The 12,908-nt window shown below is 40.3% G+C and overlaps 1 pseudogene; it reads right to left on the reverse strand.

Annotated features, from left to right (window-relative positions):
* Positions 1-11,263: 11,263 nt before the first annotated feature.
* LOC146693235 (uncharacterized) lies at positions 11,264-12,551 on the reverse strand (annotated as a pseudogene).
* Between the last annotated feature and the right edge of the window lie 357 nt (positions 12,552-12,908).

The raw sequence follows: 12,908 nt of genomic DNA on the forward strand, positions 1-12,908 counted from the left end.
GCTACGTCCACACCTACACGGGTATTTTTGAAAACGCAGCTGTTTCGTCCACACGTAAACGGCGTTTCAAATCCCCGAAAACTGAGATTTTTTAAAACTCCGTTTTTGCGTTTACGTGTGGACGAGGAATACGGAGTTCATCACGCAACTTATGTGCCTTTTTTCACATCACACTATGCGCCACGTTATTGTTTACATGAGATGAATTGCAGAATTGCAGATAGAGACAAAATACTGTTAATCTGACTGTCTGCAGGTTTTACACGCTTACACACGCAGTTACTGTCCCTCCATTTAGAAAGGCAGAGGCGTCACGGTGTAATTATTTTACGTGTAGTTGTTTTTTTTTCTGTGTGATAATATTCAATATTGCTATCAATACATTTTTCAAAAAATGCCTCTCTATACAAAATGGGTTTAAAAACATAAACAGCTGTAGGATACTGTTTGTCCGTGATTTGAACCGGGGGAACAAATCGTGGCAGGATCAGCCTGATGTTATTTGTATCCCGCTGTAACTCTACTGTATACAGAGCTAACTCCGAAATGTCAGGAGTAGTAAGTCATTACAAGTGTTTGTGAAGTAAAAATCAAGAATGTGGGATACTGTTTGTCTGTGATTTGGAGAGCCCGGCGCCTGCTCCCGACGCAGGAAAAAAAACTATTCTGCAAGGGAGACCTACCTCGGCACTTGTGCAGGTAAGCCAAAGGGAAGATATACTTCACCATATTTTCTAGTCTTTGGCTCAGAAGGAAGTTGGTTTGAAAACATATTTAGCGATGCTTCATCCCCTGCTTTGCGTTTGTGTGGGAGCCCCGTCAAAAACCTGTCCATAATGTTAGCAGTGTCCAAGTGTTTTTTTTTGTTTGTTTTTTCTTTTCATACCGCGCTGTGGTGTGAATGAGACACGGCGGGTCCAGGGATCAGTGTTTTGAGCCATTTTATTCAGATCACACCACAACACAATACACACCAACCCCCGAGTCCCCGTGTTTTAACTCAGCGGGCGTGATTAAGGATGACCACGCCCCACCAAACGCGCCCCCCTGGCTCTGTGCCCCCCCTAGGGGCGGGCCCTACACTTTGGGAACCCCTTGTCACTACCCGATCCGTACCGGAAACCCGATCGGTACCCCGCATGCGCGAAAGGTTTTTACTTCCGGTCGTAGCGTTTTACGATAGTTATGGGTCAGAGTATCTGTTAAGATGTTAAGAATAACAAGTATATCTTAAAATGTTTGCAATAATGAAGCATTTCAGTACAATGTAGACAAAAACGAAAAATAAAAAGAAAGTTACGGATCAGGACTCTCCGATCCTTACTGCGCATGTGTAAAGTCTGACCGTACAAATCGGGTCTACCCGATCCGTACCGCGCATGTGCAGATGTTTTCTTCTTCTTCTGTTCGTTTAATGGCAGTTTACTCCCCAGTGTACGAGGATACCGCCACCTGCTGACCGAGCGAATAAACCCTATTATAAACTGAATTATCGTCATTACAAACGTGTGTTAAATCTGATTTAGCGATAGTCGAGTGTGTTTATGCTTGTCTGTGAGGAGAGGATTGTTGGAATAGTGATGATGTGCGCTATCACTGTCAATTGTCAGTAAACACTTAATCTGGCTGATGAATCTACACGTGAGATATTACAAAGTCTGCATTATTAACTCTGTAATTAGGCGCCATTCTTCTTATTTTACGGCGCTGTTGCTCAATCGGGGGACGCTCTCTGTTGAGGAGAAAAGCATGAATTTCTTTGTATACGGATTATCCATTGTTTAAATGTCCCGGGCAGTCGAAAAGGAGGCAGAGCTGTTGAGAAATGCTAGGAGCTAACTGGGCGCTAACCGCACCATTCAAATATATTGAATGTCGCAATGTTGGCAAAGAGAGGAAGTGACGTAAGATTTGCACATGCGGGGTACCGATCGGGTTTCCGGTACGGATCGGGTAGTGACACCCCTGCTTTAACTTAATGACTTCATGAATTTCTTCATGTTACATCCTGTGAGGCTGTGGGAGTGTGTGGGCGTGGTGTTGTCTTCTCCCTCTCCTCCTCCTTCTTTCTTGCCCCTCCCCTTGTCTCTCTCTGCCCCTGCCTTCTCCTTTAGGACACACCTGTTGCTCATCTGCCCTCGTTTACCACCAATTACCCTCAGAGGTGATATAAGCTGGAGAAGAGCAGTGTGGAGAGGCTTCTGGTGGATTTCCTCTGTGCTGGTCAGTGTGTGATACTGGTTTAGGTATGGAAACGGCCTGCTGCGTGTGACCAGCCCCACTGTGTGTAGGCTCTTTGTGAGTAGTGCTTAACTGAGCGGTGGTTTCCCATAAGTGACGGCGGCCTCCATTAGTATGTTTGGCCTGCCTTGGTATTGTTACTAGCAGCGTTGCTGTCTTTTTCTGTTGAAGCCTTATAGTTGTTTTCTTTGTTGAAGTGGTCACTATCTCTTTGGGTTGACTTGACTGGTTTATCATTAAAGCAGCGGTGCTGTCTCTTTTTGTTGTTACCATTTATATGATTGAGGTATTTGATTATAATAAAGATTTATTTTGTGTTAAATACCTCTGCCTGGTGTTCTTTTCATTTCACCCGGATCCAACTGTTACTGTTCCCCACTCTCATCGCCTAGCTTTTATGTGGGGATGTAACACTTCACAAATAACAATTAGAGAAAAAATTACACATGGATGTGATTGCAAAAGTAGCAAAACAGTGGCTCAGCAGCGGCTGAGGAGGTTTGGCATGGTTTCCAGAATACACACCGATTTCTATCGGTGTGTATTCTGGAATCTGTATTACGCTCTGGTACCTCAGCTGTAATGCTCTGGACCACAAGGCTTTAAGGGGGGTGCTGAGATCAGCATAACACATCGCTAGTTCTGAACTCCCAGCCGTCCAGAACCTCTACAGACAGCGCGTTATGTGAAAGGCCCAGCTCTCTGATCCCAGCCATCCTAGCCATACACTCTTCACACTCCTGGCATCAGGCAGGGGGTACGGGAGCATCCAGACCTGCACCAGCAGAAGACCGTTTCTACCCAGTCGTCAGGCTACTGAACTGCTGAAATATTGGACAATTACTCTATATGCCATGAAATTTTTTATTCTATATTTATTTGATCTCTTTTTTTCTTTTTTTAAAATGAATATACATATTTTGTCTATGTGCAACATTGAGGGGGCTCTGAGCCGAAGAATTTCATTGCACTGTTATACATGAATATAACTTAAACTTGAGAACATCATCTATTGGTGCTCTGTACTCTTTCTGCCCACTTGTACGTCCCACCACTGTAGAATATTTCAGTAGCTGGTATGACCTAAAGTTTACAAGGTGAAGAGCAGCGCACCCCCAATCTCTTAATGTGGCCTGTCTATCAGGTTGTCAGTAAGCTTGGGAACACTGTGGCAGGAGGTATAGCTTTTTGTCTACTACAGGGAGTGCAGAATTATTAGGCAAGTTGTATTTTTGAGGAATAATTTTATTATTGAACAACCATGTTCTCAATGAGCCCAAAAAACTCATTAATATCAAAGCTGAATGTTTTTGGAAGTAGTTTTTAGTTTGTTTTTAGTTTTAGCTATTTTAGGGGGATATCTGTGTGTGCAGGTGACTATTACTGTGCATAATTATTAGGCAACTTAACAAAAAACAAATATATACCCATTTCAATTATTTATTTTTACCAGTGAAACCAATATAACATCTCCACATTCACAAATATACATTTCTGACATTCAAAAACAAAACAAAAACAAATCAGCGACCAATATAGCCACCTTTCTTTGCAAGGACACTCAAAAGCCTGCCATCCATGGATTCTGTCAGTGTTTTGATCTGTTCACCATCAACATTGCGTGCAGCAGCAACCACAGCCTCCCAGACACTGTTCAGAGAGGTGTACTGTTTTCCCTCCTTGTAAATCTCACATTTGATGATGGACCACAGGTTCTCAATGGGGTTCAGATCAGGTGAACAAGGTGGCCATGTCATTAGTTGTTCTTCTTTCATACCCTTTCTTGCCAGCCACGCTGTGGAGTACTTGGGCGCGTGTGATGGAGCATTGTCCTGCATGGAAATCATGTTTTTCTTGAAGGATGCAGACTTCTTCCTGTACCACTGCTTGAAGGAGGTGTCTTCCAGAAACTGGCAGTAGGACTGGGAGTTGAGCTTGACTCCATCCTCAACCCGAAAAGGCCCCACAAGCTCATCTTTGATGATACCAGCCCAAACCAGTACTCCACCTCCACCTTGCTGGCGTCTGAGTGGGACTGGAGCTCTCTGCCCTTTACCAATCCAGCCACGGGCCCATCCATCTGGCCCATCAAGACTCACTCTCATCAGTTCATAAAACCTTAGAAAAATCAGTCTTGAGATATTTCTTGGCCCAGTCTTGACGTTTCAGCTTGTGTGTCTTGTTCAGTGCTGGTCATCTTTCAGCCTTTCTTACCTTGGCCATGTCTCTGAGTATTGCACACCTTGTGCTTTTGGACACTCCAGTGATGTTGCAGCTCTGAAATATGGCCAAACTGGTGGCAAGTGGCATCTTGGCAGCTGCACGCTTGACTTTTCTCAGTTCATGGGCAGTTATTTTGCGCCTTGGTTTTTCCACACGCTTCTTGCGACCCTGTTGACTATTTTGAATGAAACACTTGATTGTTCGATGATCACGCTTCAGAAGCCTGTTAACACATAGTGAGTGAGAAAGGTTACTGGAAAGGAAAAACTCAATGCATCATGGGAATACCCGGCAGCCTATGTCTATTGCAGCATAAATAAGGGAAGATTCAGGGTCACCTGGTCCAGCCCTAACTATATGCTTTAGCAAAAAGGAAAGTTTGAAGCCTAATCTTAAAAGTAGAGATAGTGTCTGTCTCCCAAATCCAAACTGGAAGCTGGTTCCACAGAAAAGGGGCCTGAAAACTGAAGGCTCTCCCTCCCATTCTACTTTTAAAATACTCTAGGAACAACAAGTAAGCCTGCAGTGTGAGAGCGAAGTGCTCTAATGGGGTGATATGGTACTACAAGGTCATTAAGATAAGATGGGGCCTGATTATTTAAGACCTTGTATGTGAGGAGCAGGATTTTGAATTAAATTCTGGATTTAACAGGAAGCCAATGAAGGGAAGCCAAAACAGGAGAAATCTGCTCTCTTTCTCTAGTCCCTGTCAGGACTCTTGCTGCAGCATTTTGGATTAACTGAAGGCTTTTCAGGGAGTTTTTAGGACTTCCTGATAATAATCAGGAAGTAATAAATGCGTGAACTAGTCTTTCAGCACTACTCTGAGACAGGATATTTCTAATTTTAGAGATGTTGCGCAAATGGAAGAAATCAGTCCTACATATTTGTTTAATGTGTGCATTGAAGGAAATATATCATGGTCAAAAATGACTCCAAGGTTCCTCACAGTGTTACTGGAGGCCAAGGTAATGCCATCCAGAGGACGAATCTGCTTAGATACCATATTTCTAAGATTTTCAGGGCCGAGTACAATAACCTCAGTTTTATCTGTATTAAGCAGAAAGTTAGCGGCCAATCAGGTCTTTATGTCTTTAAGACATTCCTGCAGTTTAACTAATTGGTGTGTGTTATCTGGCTTTATGGACAGATAGAGCTGGGTGTCATCTGCATAGCAGTGAAAATGTATGCTGCCTTCTAATGATGCTGCCTAAGGGAAGCATGTATAATGTAAACAGAATTGGTCCTAGCACTGAACCCTGTGGAACACCATAATTAACCTCAGTGTGTGAAGAGGACTCTCCATTTTCATGCACAAATTGGAGTCTATTAGATAGATATGATACAAACCACTGCAGTGCAGTACCTGTAATACCTACAACATGTTCTAATCGCTGTAATAGGATATTATGGTCAACAGTATCGAACGCTGCACTGAGGTCTAGCAGGACAAGCACAGAGATGAGTCCACTGTCAGAGGCCATAAGAAGATCATTTGTAACCTTCACTAAAGCTGTTTCTGTGCTGTGCTGAGCTCTGAAACCTGACTGAAACTCTTCAAATAAGCCATTCCTCTGCAGATGATCTGTTAGCCGTTTGACAGCTACTCTTTCAAGGATTTTTGATATGAAAGGAAGGTTGGAGATTGGCCTATAATTAGCTAAGACAGCTGGTATCTAGAGATGCTTTTTGAGTAAAGGTTTAACTACAGCCAGCTTGAAGGCCTGTGGTACATAGCCGATTATTAGAGATAGGTTGATCATATTTAAGATCGAAGAATTAATTAATGGCAGGACTTCTTTGAGCAGTTTTGTAGGAATGGGGTCTAAAAGACACGTTGATGGTTTGGAGGAAGTAATTACTAAAGTTAACTCAGAAAGATTGATTGGAGAAAATGTCTTAAATGAATATCAATGGTACTGAAAGTAGCTGTAGATAATATTACATCTGTGGGATCATTATTGGTAATTTTTTCTCTAATGATAAAAATTTCATTTCTGAAGAAGTTCATGAAGTCATTACTAGTTAAAGTTAAAGTGATTGTTGGCTCAGAGCTCTGACTTTTCGCCATCCTGGCCACAGTGCTGAAGAGAAACCTGGGGTTGTTCTTATTTTCTTCAGTGATGAGTAATAAGATGTTCTGGCTTTGCAGAGGGCTTTCTTATAAAGCAACAAACTATTTCTGCAGGCTACACAATCATCTAAATTTGTGACGCGCCATTTCCTCTCCAGCTTACGAGTTATCTGCTTTAGGGTACGTGTTTGAGAATTATACCACGGAGTCAAGTACTTCGGCCTTAGTTTTCACTGGAGCTACAGTATCCAGAGTCGTACGTAGTGAGGAGGTAAAATTATTAACAAGATTATCGACCTCTGTTGGAGTAGCGTTCAGGTAGCTGCTATGCTCTTCTCTGTTGGTACAGGGCATTGAAGATGATAACAGTGGGTGGATTATATTCTTAAACTTAAGTTACACTGTTAAAAAATCCTCCGTAAAAATACGGGAAATGTCCTAGTAATTTTCTGCCAGTACATGAACATTTACTACAAGCAGATCTCTTATGCTATGTTTTACCAATGCAACACGGAAATTTCATCTAGCATTGTTTGTAAAATTGCATTTTTTTGTTCATTTCAAAAAGCTGTTTAATTCTTGCTTGCTATTCAATATTAAACTTCAAATATATGATGTACAGTTTAAGGAGATAGCAAGCATGAAGGAGAGAAGACAGGGTTCCATGTGTACGTGAGTGCATCCTCTCAGTACCTTTGTCCATTTGAATAAGCTACTAAAAGCAGCCCAAAAAGTTCCAGTTTGATTTCCAGTTTCTTTTCAAATTTTCCAGGGATTTTCGAAGTTGTTGAGTTCAGACAGTAACTTGAGCAGTCTTGGTGGAACGTGTAGTTGCTTCATTCCCTTCATCTCAGCCTTTGACCCTCGTTCTGGATTTATTCCCAGGAACACTCTTTAGGAAATAGAAAATAGTTTTTGATTAAACACTCATAAAATATGAATGAAAACTACAGGCTAATGTGTAGGCTAAGCTACATACTCAGGAACTCTTCTACTAAATGTCCACGCTAAAGAGGAGACCCCCAAAATTGCTCTAGCTGGGTGGAAACCTTGAAAGGGAGGGGTCTAGCAGGCATCCTAGGCAGATGCCCAAAGTACATCAACTGGCTCCTTTCAACATGTAGAATCAGTAAAGGACTAAGTTGAATCAAGTTAGCATGTTTACCTTGAAGTGTGTGTTTGAGTAGACAAAGAATACCATTAGCAATAGAGTTCCAATTCCATGATTCACCATGACGAGCAGAGCCAGAGGAATTGGGAAACAAACATGTGTCAGTGTCAACCATTATATTTATCTTGAACAGGGACGATAGTAACTTTAATCACCTTCGTGCTTTGTGTCAGTTTAAGTTTGTGTAAAAAACAAAACACAGAATTATTTATCCATTTAAAAACCTATCAAAAATCATGCCCAAATTTCATACATGCGTGACAATGAAGAGTCAAATTACTGATTGCAAAAAGAGTTGCTTGAGGGGTCAAATTTACCAAAGCAAGCTAACTCCAGTCTTCTTTTATTTAAGATTAAAGAAACGGATCCTCCACAGAACTTAATGTTGTCAAGACAGTTCAGCAGAAACTCTTGATCTCCGCAGTCAAGTTTGATGGGCATATAAACCTGGATGCCATACAATCTGAAGACTTAGAAGACAATTCCCAAAAGACAAGCCTCCCCAGACGCACTGTGAAAATGGTCATGCCATGGAAACTAAACAAAAACCTAAACTGAAAGAAACTAAACTATGACAACTGTGACAAAAGACATGAACATTCAGGACAAGAACATGCGAGAGACTATGAAGAGGAAATTAGCAAAAAACATGAGCAAGGCCTGAGCTGAATTATGAAACACGTGAATTTGACTCGAAATGGAGGAAGGAACACAGACAACTTGACAAAGACTGAATGAAAACAGACTAAATACCCACAGGAGGTGATCAGGGGAAGTGGAAACAATATTAATAATCCAGAACTGAATTCAAAATCCTGCTCCTCACATACAAGGTCTTAAATAATCAGACCCCATCTTATCTTAATGACCTTGTAGTACCATATCACCCCATTAGAGCACTTCGCTCTCACACTGCAGGCTTACCTGCTGTTTCCTAGAGTATTTAAAAGTAGAATGGGAGGGAGAGCCTTCAGTTTTCAAGGTCCTCTTCTGTGGAACTAGCTTCCAGCTTGGATTCGGGACAGAACCCATCTCTACTTTTAAGATTAGGCTTCAAACTTTCCTTTTTGCTAAAGCATATAGTTAGGGCTGGATCGGGTGGCCCGTTCTCATTTCTCAAGTACGCGAGTCTGTATTCGCGTTCTCGGCAACTCGCGATTTGTACAATTGGAACATCAGCGTACTTGATGACGTCACAGGTACGGAGTTTTTACTATCTACAACATTAGCGTTATACTAATATAAAAGCAATGACAACCAGGTTAAATTCCACAAGTGTCTCTTAGGTGACCTGCTCTAAAAACTTTAAACACATTTTTTAAAATCCAACTTCATGATAGTATTAAATTTGTGCCATTATTTTTTAGAGTAGGTGTCTGTAATGTAAATTAGCTTTAATAACATAGCTTTTCATGTCCAATCTGTATAAAAGAGTGGTCTTCATAACAGTCCACATGTCAATTGCCATGTCACATGATCATTACTAAAACCAGCACTTAAAAGGAAATGTGGCATAGTTTTTACAATAGCTATGTGTATGAATAACAAAAGACATGCCTATAATTTAGTTAATTAAAATAATAGCAATAACAATAAAGTAATACATTTTTTGGTGTACATGTTTGTGACAAAGTGGGTGAGAAGACCATTTGTCTATATTCTTAGTTAACATTCTTGTTTAGATTTAACCATATTTCACATGTAATCTGCAATAGGCAAACATCTACTATCCCGGGTTTGTTTATGTTTTGCACTTTTATAGATTATATAATATAACATCTTGGTTTAAATCAATTCCTACAAGTTTAAGTTAACATGTTCTTTATTTCAACTGTTAATTTGTATTGTTTAGAACTTACCTTACCTACCTGTCTTCCAGAAGCAAAAGGAGGAAATGTAGGTTTACTTCCTGCTTTATACCTTCTGGGTTCATCTGAGGTCAAAGGAAGAGACCAAGTGCAGAAGGGGAAGAACTCTTATAATTTAATAAAGCTGATTTTAGAGGATTTATAAAGAAATAGATTTATTGTTGTGATATGTATTGATTACACCACAGAGTTTGTTGTCAGTAAAGAGGAGTAGTAGAGGTTTGACTATAATCATGTTCATCTTACCTACCTACTGAATGGAATAGTCCAGAGGAGAAATTGTTTGATTAAGTGGACTATTTAAGCAGATGTTTATTTGAACTGAGTTAATTATAGAGTTGAGTTTCTTATTTGTTTCTTTGTAAATATTGTTGGGCCACAAAATGGTGAATAAATCACTTGCTACACTGGACAGCATCAGTCTCCTGCACTTCTTTGATCGCTTAAGTCGAGTCCTACCACAATGTTTTTCAGCAGCACAGGACCAAATGTGTGAATAGGTGAGCAGATGACATCAATCACAAAAGAGATGAAAACATATACCATATAGATATGAATAGACCAAGATAAAGATCTATTTAATAAATAAAAAACCAACACAAAATGAAAAAACCTAATAACAATATTTGAACAACCTGCTCAATTGAGATCTCATCTATAGACCATTCCTGTTACCCAATTCAGTGCATATAGTTTTGACAATGTTTAATTCCAGTATGTTCATTTTGACACATTTGGTAATATTCTTCCTTAGTTCTTCTAAATTATTTAAAATTATACTCAAAACAATTTGGTTGTCTATATACTGTGTGAAGACAACAAACCCTCTCAAATGTGATGCTGCTAATGCATTGGATGGTAATATTCCCTGATTTGACAACTGGAAAGTGTGTAATATAGACTACAAACCCATAGCAAGTATGCAGGGGGTGCACGGGATGCTCAGTCCACCAGCTGTGCAAATCTGTTGCTGTAAAATAAAGCAAAGAAAGTAAGTAAGTAAAATTTATTTATATAGCGCTTTTCACAGATAAAAATCCCAAAGTGCTTTACAACGTAGGAAATGGGAATATAAAAACAATATAACAGTAAATAAAACAATGTAAAACAATAAAACTATAAAAACAGCATAAGAAGAAATTAATTAAATGCTTTTCTAAATAAAAATGTCTTCAGCTGTTTCTTAAAAGAATCAATGGAGTCCGTGCAGCGAAGAGACAGTGGGAGAGAATTCCACAGCCGTGGTGCCACAGTCTGAAAGGCCCGATCACCACGAGTTTTAAAACGAGTGCGCGGTACCACCAGCAGTCTCTGATCTAATGACCTTAAAGCCCGGTTTTCAGCAGGCCAGATAAATATTGAGGAGCCTGACCATGTAGGGCCCTAAAGGTTAGAACTAAAATTTTAAAATGAAACCTAATATTTACAGGCAACCAGTGAAGGCAGGCCAAGACTGGAGTGATATGCGATCTTCTCTTGGTGCCTGTTAAGAGTCATGCTGCAGCATTCTGCACAGTCTGAAGATGATTTAAGGCTGATTTGTTAAAACAAGTAAAAAGGCCATTACAATAGTCTAAACGAGAAGAAATAAAAGCATGAATAATCATCTCAAGTTCAAGCTTTGATACCATTAGTCTGAGTTTAGAAATATTCCGTAAATGATAAAAACAGTTTCGGACCAGCTGCTTAGAATGCTAAACCCACCTCATTTTGGTACATAAGATGGTGAGGGTTTTCCTTGAAGCATTTTGCAATTCCAGCTATCAGTGATAATGGACCTTCCAGTATTTCAATGCCTTTTAAGTTAAGAAAGTCTTTTATGGGCTTTTCTTTGGGTGTTAGTTCTTCTGATAGCCTTGTTTGAACTGCAAAGCCAAGGAGAGTCTGTGTGTGCTCAAAAAGGTGGACTGCCTCAAAAAAGGAAGGGCCACTCATCCACTATTTTGTTTACAGCAGTTCCTTTGTTTATAGTTGCACGTTGGATGCAATATGTTTCAGCCATCAGTTTTCGAACAGATGATTCCTGAAGACAGTAGTGTTGAAGGCTCTTTTTAACTCTTCTTGCTTAATTTCTAGTTCTTCTGTGTCCTCAACTGCAGGCTGCCACTCAACACATCCATACCAATCTGAACATGTAGGCTTCTTCTTCCTGGCTTCATCATCTGCCATTTTCTTTGCTGAGCAGACCGTTAATGGCCTCCTAACATTTTCAACTCTGTTTTCTAGCTGTATAAACAAAGACTCATATCCTGTTCCAGTGACTTTAGTTCCACTGAGCTCTCTGTCTTTAAAAGAGCAGGGATATTCCTGCACAATCTGCCTTGCAATCTCTCGCAGCTTTGCTCTTCCAGGTCATATATTTTCTTTACAGAGGACATCATCAATAATAACACAAACAAGTTCTCTTCTCTCCTTAGGCTTTGGTCTCTTCTTTTCCCTCAAGGCAAGCATGAGGTTGGGAGGCATTTTGTGCCCGGGTACAGCATATGGCTCACAGGGTGGGGAATAATCCATGGGACCAGGAGTTAGAGATGATGTTTGGGGCTGATGGTCACTCTGTGGCAAAGGTCTTGAAATGGAGACCAATCCAACTTGTTGCTCTATGAAATACACAAATTAATATTAGCTAAGTTTTTAAAGTTACTTACACACATAATTTTAGTCTCAACAATTTGGGGAAGGTATACACAAATCTATTCATAACTTTACTTTGGTAGCAGCATTTTCTTTGGAAAAACATTTTCCAAAGACTTTTTATGTACACACACACCCCTATAGACTTACCGACACTGAAAGCCTGATTCAGTCTTCACTGAATGGGTGGTAGAATTCCATTGACGTCCTCAATCCTGACAAAGTTAAGGTCATCTACACTGTTTACTCCAATCACCTCCAGTCGAGCCATGAGTAAATCCATGAGATCATTGCTGAGCAATGGCAGAGCTTTTTAAACCAACTGTTTTACTAGCTCCATAGTGGCATATGCTTAAGCAGGAGGAGGGACCTTACACCTTTCTGATAAAAGGAAAGGGGAGAAAAATCACCAAGCTTGTCAATATTTTTGCAAATGAGCTTATCAGAACAATTTTTCTCAAGTTCATAGACCCCAAGCTCAGGCACCCAGCTGGCATTTTTCTCCCTCAGCAAAAGAAGGACAGTTGTTTCATTTTGAATAACAATGCTTACTATTTGTCCTAACTGTAGCTGTCTCTTGGTGTATCTCATTAGGACAAGGAAACCATTCTCATATGAAGTACCTCTGACTTGAACTTTATCTGTCACAACTGAGTTACTTGAGGTAACTTCAAAGTCTGCAACTACTGCTCTTAGG

This window comes from Copadichromis virginalis, linkage group LG14, assembly GCF_057382275.1.
Source record: "Copadichromis virginalis isolate Kocher_CV1m ecotype Utaka linkage group LG14, C_Virginalis_male_GT1.1, whole genome shotgun sequence".
Lineage (NCBI taxonomy): Eukaryota > Metazoa > Chordata > Actinopteri > Cichliformes > Cichlidae > Copadichromis > Copadichromis virginalis.